Genomic DNA, 9,702 nt, shown 5'->3' on the forward strand with positions numbered 1-9,702 from the left:
CCATACGCCGCCGCCCCCGCTCGCACACACACACACACACACACACACACACACACACACACGTACACGCGCGCGCGCTCACACACACCCACACATTTTTTTACTTATTTTCTGTTTTCTTTTTTTAGATTAATGCATGTCAAATTATTAATTAGATGAATTACCTAGATAAGAATGTTACATTAATGTCAAATGTAGGCTGAATTAGATAGAAAAATTAAACATTAATGTCAATTGTTAGATGAATTAGCTAGATATTAATGTCAATTGAATTAATAGAACTAGTTTATTTTTAGTAAATGCTTAGTTGAACTAGTTGAATTAATAGAACTAGTTTATTTTTAGTAAGAAAATTTAGGTATATGAGATTTGATGATCTAATTAAAATATTACTATATAGAACTAGCTACTTTATATATTTTAGTAAGAAAATTAATAGAACTAGTTTATTTTTAGTAAATGCTTAGTTGAATTAATTGAATTAATATAACTAGTTTATTTAGTTGAACTAATAGAACTAGTAAGTGTTTCATGTTTCACCTATATGAACATAGGAAATATCGTCTGACGACGAAAAAGATTTCATTATGTGCGAATACTGTGAAGACCAGCGCGACCTGTGCGACAGAAATTTCCTTGGTGATGATAGACGCTTCAGCATCAAGCTGGATGAGACCTTCGAAGTGGATACAGTAAGTCACAACGACAAATCTTTTTTCGTAATTAAGCATGACTTATGTGGATAGGATAGGTTTTACATTTTAAATTTGCTTGAACCTATACAAGTCATTTGCTTGAACTTATAATTTTAAATTTTCACTATTCTACTAGAGCATCCCCTGTCATGCAAGAATTTTTGTCTTGGATAAGATAGGTTTCAGTGCTATGGAAACTATGGAGGTAAAGAGAGTTTACTTGAAGACCGAGCATGGTTGTATTTTCAACGTCAAATTATACAATGCAGACACATACACCTATTTTGAATGCAAAACTTGGCAAGCCCTATGCAAGGCTCATGCATTTGAGCCTGATATAGTTATCACCTTTGATATTCGTTTGGAAGATGATATTGAAGGTAATAAAGTGTAACATCCCAAATTTTCAATTTGGAATGTTATGCATTAGATCATCATTGCATATCATATTTTATTGCATTTTGCTTTGATCCTAGAAATTCTACGCAACTCAAGGATCCACGGAGAGAGTTGGAGATTTCGTTATTTATCATATTTGAGTTCTCTCAAATCTTGAAAAGAGGATCGTTTGATTTTAATTATTTTCTCTTCATATATTTCTTTTATGAAAATAAAGAGAGGGGATAAAATGACTTTCCCAAAATAAAGAAATATTGGAGATTTAATATTAAAATCAAATAGGATTTTATTCGGACTTTTATTGCTATTTTATTTGAAATTAGGAAAAATAAGCGTTTTCTAAAATTGCATTTTAGGCCCAAATAAATGTTCACCTTGTCCGTTAGATTTTTAGAGGACGGAGAAAATTTATTTCAGGATTTTTGGAGCCCGTTTAGTATTTCTTTTCTTTCTTTTTCTGCATGTCGGAATATTTTTTTAAACAAAAGGGAAACCGACTCTGGGCCGTAACCGACCGAGACTCCGCCCGGCCGGTCTTTAAAGCCCGAGGAGCCGAGCCCCGCAGCCCACCGCTCCGCCCCGCCAAACCCTAGCGCAACGCCACCCGTTAGCCGCGCTGCTGCCGCACCGCCGCCTCGCCTCGCCGCTGCCGGACCCAATGTAGACGCCGCCGGTTTTTGAGAAACCGATCGGTTTTTTATATAAACCCTAGTTTCGTTTTTTATTTGAAATCGATTTAGATCTTTTTTTCGGTTCGGTTAAATTGCAGATGTTCGTCCGTACGTTCGTTTTAACGAACGGTTTTCGCCCGTTAGCCATAGACAGCGAACGTTTGTTTGTTAGCCTGTTCGTTAGTTTTTCTTTTTCTCGGATTTTTCGCGATTATTTTCGATTGTGATTTCTGATCCGATTTTCGTTTTAGTTTAACTTTTCGCTAGTTAGTCGGAATCAGGCGATTCAAGCGCCTAGATCTTCATCTCGAAGCCCTCTTTCTGTTTGAACAACTTGAACAAGATTTTGAAACAGTAAAATTTCACTTTAGTTCAGATTAGTAATCGGATCTTGTTTCTTTCGTAGTTTGTGTTTCGTTGCTTCGTTCGATTTGATTCTTTTTGCAGGCCGGAGTTCTTAAGTTGAACTTTCTGGTTAGATATTCTTATTTGAGTTTACCCATGCTTATAATTGAGTGCTTTTTGTATGCTTGTTTGTTTGCGATAGAGTACCCGGAGTGCGAAGCGTGCTACTACGAGTCTCTAGGTTTTGCGGATTCATCAGCAAGGCAAGTAACACTTTGATCATACTTCTTTACTACCCAGTTTTATTGCATTAGATTCTATCCTCAAACACTTGTATGATTAGGATCTGATTAAATTATGGGTTTTGGGAAGTAGATGAGGTAGTACCTATGCACCTGTTTATTATCAAACCTATGAGAGTTACTTCTACGTTGCTTATATTTGCTATGCTATGCTCGTAGACGTGGATTGGGTTTGAGAGTATTCATGACAGACGTGAGCTTGTTAATTAATGGTTCAACTTAAGGTGACAACTTGAATACACATCTGGGTGGATTTCTTGTGGACACTTGGAGTACCTAGTGTTGTCCTAGGATATCCCGAAGGACCCGTGTGATCATCCTACGGCCCACCACCCGGGCTCAAAGGGATCATAAGATTATTCATGCTAGAAACTTTCATGTGCAGCCACAAGCTATTATGGGCTCTAGCATAGTTGAGTAAGTTGCGTGAAGCTCTTGAAGAGGTAGACTAGCAGATGTAGTGGGTTGTAGGTGGTATAGTCTACCCAGAGTAGAGAGTTAATGCTTCAGAAAGACTGTGTCTCGAATCTCCGACCATGGATGTATTCGAGTCTTGTGGGGAAAAGTGCGCAAACCTCTGCAGAGTGTATAAAATAATCATGGTTAGCCGTGTCCCCGGTTATGGACATCTTGAGTATCTAGTCCTTGATTTATCATGATTGATCTCATCACTCTTAATTTAAATTGATTGGGTTTAATGATGATGTTTAATTGGGATTGAGTTGGAGGAACCTTCTCAATGTTTAACAACTACCATGATAGTTAAATAAAATTTATTCCTTTGTTGTAGGGAAAAATAGCTTTTCGCAAAAACATATTAACCATACAGCCTCCACCAGCCAAATATGCATGTAGTGATAGCATTTATTTTGTTCATTATTCTCTTGTGTTTCCTTGCCAACATATTCCATGTGCTGACCCGTTTCAGGCTGCAACGTTTATGTTGCAGACTTTTCAGACGACGAGTAAGGAGCCATAGGTCGTTGTCTTTCACTCAGTGATGCCATTGGAGTTGATGGACTCACTTTATCTTCCAAGCCTTCCGCTGTTATCGATTTAGATGACCTTAAGCCATATTTATTGTTTTTGTTCTCTTTTGAGACATTCGATGTAATAAGTGTGTGATTGATACTCTGTTATAAATCCTCAAGTACTGTGCGTGTCAGCATTATCGATCCAGGGATGACACTGATGCATAGAGATTGGATTGTTTGAGGTCTGGTCGCTACAAGATGGTATCAGAGCACACGCTGACTATAGGACACGATCACTAAGCTAAAACCCTAGATCACTAATCTCTTCTCATTTCTGACTCTTCCCCCTCTTCTACTCTTTAGGATGGCGGACATGAGGAACAAGTTTGCACAACCGGATGAAGACACACCCTTTGGACGACACTTGAAGGAAGTCACTAAGTACATGAATATTGGAATACCAAGCTTCACCGGGACCTACAACGCCGCTTTACCAGAAGATTAGCGCTGGATGATCCAAGTTCAAATTCCAGGAAGGACGTTCATGCCGGTCACCAAGCCCATAGAGTTTTCCTTTAACGCACACATCTGGAGTCTAGGCAAGAGCATGGCAGCCCACATCACCATGGGACGCATTGGAGAAGTTTACCACAAGGATCTCAAGGATAATATCTACCAGATTTGTGGGCGTCGAGATGAACAATGGGAGATGATCAGCACCAGGAAGGATAGATCAATTGCCTCTTTCATCCAGGTGTTAAACCAGCACATTCGTTGCCAGGAGAACCAGATGTGCACATGCATGATAGATCGAAGAAGGCAATGACAAGGATCACGGAGCTTGAAGAGGAACTCAAGGCTACTCGTGAAGATTATGAGGAGGAAATCGTCGTACTAGTGGAGAAGAATGACGATCTGACAAGGAAGTTAGGAGTATTCATGGGAGACCCCGTGCCAGGAGGAGAAGATGACGATTCCACCTGCCCGGAGAACTACATCATCATCGACGACACCGACTCGGACCCCGACGATAGAGATGATGACTTTGTTGATGAAGCTGGAGCAGATATTATGGAGTCTTCTACCGATCAATTTTTCTAGTCGACCACCATAACAGTAGTAGTATTCCCCCATGTATAAAGTATAGTCCGAGCACTTTTGTAACGATAGTTAGACCGATTGTATGCCATTGTTTGAATTGATTGAAGTGATATGATTGTGTTTGTCTCATGTGCATATGGGTAGTGTTTTCCCCCTAGACCCCATTCTACTCTATTTTCTCATCTTTTCTAAACCCATCAGATGCCTCCGAGACGCGACAATGGATTTGCTTTCCCACCGGAGCTCACTCAGTTGATCCAGCAGCAGAATGCATTGATGCAGATACTAGTCCAGAATCAAAATCAGGGGAACAAAAACAATAACAACAACCCACCACCACATGTTGATCACTTAGCCCGTTTTCTAAGGCTCCGCAAGATTGGAAGGGAGTTGACCACTGCAGGATGCACAGATGCGTAAAGAGTGCGTTTTGCCTCACATCATCTTGATGGACCCGCTGCAGCATGGTGGGAGAATTACACTGTCACCTATCCCATCGACACTATTACATGGGACCAGTTTCAGCAGGCCTTTCACACAACCCATGTATCAGCAGGAGCTATGGCCATGAAGAAGCGTGAGTTTCGCAACTTACTCCAAGGAGGACGCATCGTTGGCCAGTATGTGGATGACTTTAGCAAGCTAGCACGTTATGCTCCAGATGACGTTGCTACAGATGCAGCTAAACAGGAGAAGTTTCTGGAAGGATTGAATGATGAGCTGAGCATGCAGTTGATGGTAGTAAATTTTAATAACTACCAACAGTTGGTGGATAGAGCTCTCATGATTGAAGGGAAGCAGCAGCAAATTGACAACCTTAAGAGGAAGTATGGACACGGGAAGTATAATTCTGGAGCTCGGCAGAGACCCCGTTTTACCCCAAACTCGGGAGGACCCCTCAAACATAACCATGGAGGTCACAACCACAATGGAGGGGTCGCGCACAACCATAGTGTTCCCAGTAATGCAAATGGTAATGGAGGAAGCAATGGCCAGAACCATACCAACCCCGCAACGCCCGCCAAGAAGGATCTAAGTCACATTACTTGTTTCAAGTGCGGGAAGAATGGACATTATGCCACAGAATGTTCTGAAGCAAACCATGGAAATGGCAATGGAAGCTCTGGGAAGAAGCCCAACCCTTTCAATAGGGGACAAGTGAACCATGTTAGCGTGGAGGAGATTGAAGCACAACCCGATGCAGTAATAGGTAAGTTTATGATTAAGTCATTTACTGCAATCGTTCTTTTTGATACTGGTTCATTGCATTCATACATATCAAGGGGATTTGTGTATAAGTTTAAACTGCCAACCCAAACCCTTAGGACACCCATGTTAGTAACCTCGCCAGGAGCAGAGTATATGGCTAGCCTTTGGTGTGATCGATTACCATTAAGGATTGGTAACTACTTGTTTCCCTCAGACCTAATAGTATTGGAGTCACAAGGACTGGATGTGATATTAGGCATGGATTGGTTATCTAAGTATGAAGGGAACATTGACTGCACCAGTAAGTCGATTTTGCTTACCACCCCAGAAGGAAGAAGGATCAAGTATGTATCCCGGCATGTGCCGAACAGGACTCAAGTAAATTCCTTATCAGGAGTTGTACAGGAGGAAGTACCAGTGGTGAAGGATTTCCCAGATGTATTTCCAGAGGAGTTTCCAGGCATGCCACCGGATAGAGACACTGAGTTTTCGATCGAGCTTTTGCCAGGCACATGGCCAATCTCTAAGAGACCGTACAGGATGCCCGCAAAGGATTTAGAGGAAATTAAGAAGCAGATTAAGGGGTTACTGGATAAAGGTTATATTGGCCCAAGCACGTCACCTTGGGGATCACCAGTACTTCTAGTGGAGAAGAAGGATGGATCATTGAGGATGGTTCTTGATTATCGTGGATTGAATGAGGTGACGATCAAGAACAAGTACCCACTACCGATGATAAATGATTTGTTTGACCAGTTGCAAGGAGCTAAGGTGTTTTCCAAGCTCGATTTGCGATCAGGGTACCACCAGTTGAAGATTCGAGAGCAGGATATACCTAAGACAGCTTTTACCATAAGGTGCGTGCTATACGAGTATACCGTTATGTCATTTGGCCTGACTAACGCACCTGCCTATTTCATGAAAATGATGAACAAGGTGTTTATGGAGTCTTTGGATAAGTTCATCGTGGTGTTCATTAATGATATTCTGGTCTACTCAAAGAATGAAGATGGAACATAAGGAGCATTTGCGTTTGGTACTTGGGAAGCTCAGAGAACACCAGTTATATGCCAAGTTCAGCAAGTGTGAGTTTTGGTTGAAGGAAGTTGGATTCCTTGGACATGTTATATCCGGAGAAGGAATAGCAGTAGACCCTACCAAGGTTGTCACTGCGACAAATTGGGAAGCCCCCATGTCAGTTGGAGAGATCCGGAGTTTTCTTGGACTTGCAGGATACTACCGAAGGTTCATTGAGAATTTCTCAAAGATTGCAAAGCCCATGACGGAGTTGTTGAAGAATGATACTAAGTTCAAATGGACTGAGGAATGTGAGGCCAGTTTTCAGGAGTTGAAGAAATGCTTGGTTACAGCTCCAGTGTTGATTCTTCTAGATCAATGCAAGGATTACCAGGTATATTGCGATGCTTCTCGTCGAGGACTTGGAGCAGTGCTTATGCAGGAAGGAAGATTTGTTTCATATGCCTCACGATATCTCAAACCCCATGAGTTGAATTATGCTACCCATGATTTGGAGTTAGCAGACGTAGTGCATGCGTTGAAGACATGGAGACATTTTCTCATTGGAAACCATTGTGAGGTGTACACGGATCACAAGAGTGTGAAGTATATCTTCACGCAGAAGGTGTTGAATCCCAGACAAAGGAGATGGTTGGAGCTCAATAAGGATTATGATATGAAGTTGCATTATCATCCCGGAAAGGCTAACGTAGTATCCGATGCGTTAAGCCGCAAGAGCCATGTCAATACACTCATGACCGGAGAGTTACCCAAGGAGTTAGAGGAGGATCTTCATGAGCTATGTTTGGAAATAGTTCCGAGGGGTTATGTAGCAGCATTGGAGACTCAATCTACTTTGATGGATAAGATCAGAGAAGCTCAGAAGACGGACAAGGAGATTGCTGAGATAAAAGAGAGGATGAGCAAAGGAAAAGCTAAAGGATTTCGTGAGGATGAGCACTATACGCTATGGTTTGAAGACCGTGTATATGTGCCAAATGATCCAGAGATCAGGAAGTTGATTCTGCAAGAGGCCCACGATTCGCCGTATTTGATTCACCCAGGAAATACCAAGATGTATCTGGATTTGAAGGATAGTTTCTGGTGGAACGGGATGAAGAAGGATATTGCGGAATATGTAGCAGTTTGTGATGTATGTCAGAGAGTGAAGGCAGAACATCAGAAGCCAGCGGGATTGCTATAGCCATTGCCAATACCCGAATGGAAGTGGGATAAACTAGGCATGGACTTTATCACAGGATTGCCTAGGACACGTTCAGGCTATTACTCGATATGGGTTGTAGTCGATCGTTTGACGAAAGTAGCTCATTTCATCCCAGTGAAGACCACTTACACCAGTGCTAAGTTGGCAAAGATTTACATGACCAGGATCGTATGTCTGCATGGAGTTCAGAGGACTATTGTATCAGATAGAGGAACCCAGTTTACCTCAAAGTTTTGGAATCAGTTGCATGAAACTTTGGGAACCAGGCTTGAGTTCAGTACAGCTTTTCACCCGCAGACAGATGGACAGACTGAGAGAGTCAATCAGATTTTGGAGGACATGTTGAGAGCTTGTGCGCTAGATTACGGATCTAGTTGGGATGACAACTTGCCTTACACAGAGTTCTCTTACAGCAATAGCTATCAAGCCGGTTTGAAGATGGTCCCTTTCGAAGCATTGTACGGAAGGATGTGCAGGACACCATTGTTGTGGGATGAAGTTGGAGACCGTCAGTTATTTGGACCAGATTTGATTAAAGAATCTGAAGAGAAGGTTAAGCTGATTCACGATAGACTCAAGGTAGCCCAGTCTAGGCAGAAGAGTTATGCGGATTCTAAACGCAAGGAGACAGTTTACGAAGTTGGAGACAAAGTGTATCTTCGTGTATCACCACTCCGAGGAGTGAAGCGCTTTGGAGTTAAGGGAAAGTTAACACCACGTTTTGTGGGACCATACCGTGTTTTGGAACGTATGGGAGAAGTTGCTTACAAGTTGGAGTTGCCCGAAGGATTGTTAGGAGTTCACGATGTGTTCCACGTTTCTCAGTTGAAGAAGTGCCACGCAGAGATGGCTGATATTCCTCTAAGAGATACAGTGCCACTGGAAGCGATTCAGTTGGATAGCGACTTGACCTACGAGGAGAAACCAGTCAAGATTCTTGATTTTGCCAGCCGAGTCACACGCAACAAGGTTACCAAGTTCTGTAAGGTTCAGTGGAGCCACCATACTGAGGATGAAGCCACCTGGGAACAAGAGGAGGACCTACGGAAGGATGACCCTTACCTATTTTCCAGCCAACCCGAATCTCAAGGGCGAGAGTCATCTTAAGGGGGGTAGGTTTGTAACATCCCAAATTTTCAATTTGGATGTTATGCATTAGATCATCATTGCATATCATATTTTATTGCATTTTGGTTTGATCCTAGAAATTCTACGCAACTCAAGGATCCACGGAGAGAGTTAGGGATTTCGTTATTTTTCATATTTGAGTTCTCTCAAATCATGAAAAGAGGATCGTTTGATTTTAATTATTTTCTCTTCATATATTTATTTTATGAAAATAAAGAGAGGGGATAAAATGACTTCCCAAAATAAAGAAATATTGGAGATTTAATATTAAAATCAAATAGGATTTTATTCAAAGTTTTATTGCTATTTTATTTGAAATTAGGAAAAATATGCGTTTTTCAAAATTGCATTTTAGGCCCAAATAAATGTTCACCTTGTCCGTTCGATTTTTAGAGGACGGGGAAAATTTATTTTAGGATTTTTGGAGTCCGTTTAGTATTTCTTTTCTTTCTTTTTCTGCATGTCGGAATATTTTAAAAAAAAGGGAAACCGACTCTGGGCCGTAACCGACCGGGACTCCGCCCGCCCGGCCTTTAAAGCCCGAGGAGCCGAGCCCCGCAGCCCACCGCTCCGCCCCGCTGAACCCTAGCGCGCCGCCGCCCGTTAGCCGCGCCGCCGCCTTGCCCCGCCGCTGCC

Source organism: Triticum dicoccoides, chromosome 7A, assembly GCF_002162155.2.
Source record: "Triticum dicoccoides isolate Atlit2015 ecotype Zavitan chromosome 7A, WEW_v2.0, whole genome shotgun sequence".
NCBI lineage: Eukaryota > Viridiplantae > Streptophyta > Magnoliopsida > Poales > Poaceae > Triticum > Triticum dicoccoides.